A 1,425-nucleotide genomic window follows, 5' to 3' on the forward strand; every position below is an offset into this window, starting at 1 on the left:
TCCATTAATGTCACCAAATCTCGATGAATGTCAGCCTGTAGTGGTATTAATGTGGTTATGAGAGATTCGCATAGTTAAAAAAATATATAATGTTTTATTAATAACAAATCAATACATAAGCACATGAGGGAACACAGCATACATAGATTACAAACAATAGACAATCGAGCTAGGGGGTACAATATCACATTACAATTACACAAGGACCTTAAGGGACATGCATATACTTAGAATTCTAACAGCTTTTTTGTTAGTAGAGCATTTAACCGTCTTAAATACAGTTCAATTTATTTTTTGTAGGGTACGAAAATGTGGTTTCTGTTTGTAAATTTACATTTGTGTATATGAAATTTGGCCCAAAGAATAATGAAATTAATACATAAAAATGATTCCGCTTATTTCTATTGTATGTAAGAATCCAAACAGTACATCTCTCCACAATAGTGTAAAATCTTCATAAATGTGTTCAATATAAACCTACTGATTGTCTTGCCAAAGTTTTCTTACATGCATACAATGCCAAACAAAGATGAACAAACTGTTTCTGGGTGTCATTACAAAAGAGGAGCAATTTGAGTTTGATGTTTTCCTTAAACTTCTTCATATAGTGGTTGGCAGGATATATTATGAATAATTTTAAAGGAAACTTCCTTAATTTTTTTAACAAGTAGGTATGGTGTGTGGCAACATCCAAATTTTTCCAACAGATTTATCAATAAATCCATTCCAATAAGGCATGACATAGGTATAGATACACACTCCTGCTGAAAACAAGGATCATATCGCTCTGTTGGTGAATGGACCAAAAGAGAAACAAATCTTTCCTACTGATGAGTCAACAGGGCAATAGAAGGTAGGCTTTGAGGGTCAGGTCTTGACATGTTCCTGAATAACATAGCAACACCTGAGGGAATGGCATCTAAAACAATTGCAAAATCTTTAGGTGTTACAAGGGACCTTGTAAAGTGATAAGAATTCTTTATAACTGAGTAAAGACCCTCTGCATTTACCATTGGCTCACCAATAGGATATTATTTCGGAACCAATATTCTAAAAAACAGAGAGGTATTTTTATACAATATATCCCGATTTTTCCATATATAATATCTGTTGTGGAGAAAAATTGTGTTATAAATTAAGGACCATGACAAGAAAACCTGCCGATGAAAAGCAGAACGTTTCACTGGAACTTTGTCAATATTATAATTGCAAAACAACATGAAGTTAAGGCCACCAAAAGTAGAGAAGATATGATGAGGAATAATTCGCATAGTCTCTGTAGTCAATTATATATGCATTGTTAACGTTATAGTCAGAACTAGGAAACTCGGAAATGTCTGACTTGCTAACTGGCTGTAAGTTGTACACGTGCCGCGCTCAACCAATTAGCAAGTCGGACATGTTCGAGTTTCCTAGTTCCGACTT

The sequence above is a fragment of the Oncorhynchus kisutch genome, unplaced genomic scaffold (genome assembly GCF_002021735.2).
Source record: "Oncorhynchus kisutch isolate 150728-3 unplaced genomic scaffold, Okis_V2 scaffold1422, whole genome shotgun sequence".
NCBI classification, from domain to species: Eukaryota; Metazoa; Chordata; class Actinopteri; order Salmoniformes; family Salmonidae; genus Oncorhynchus; species Oncorhynchus kisutch.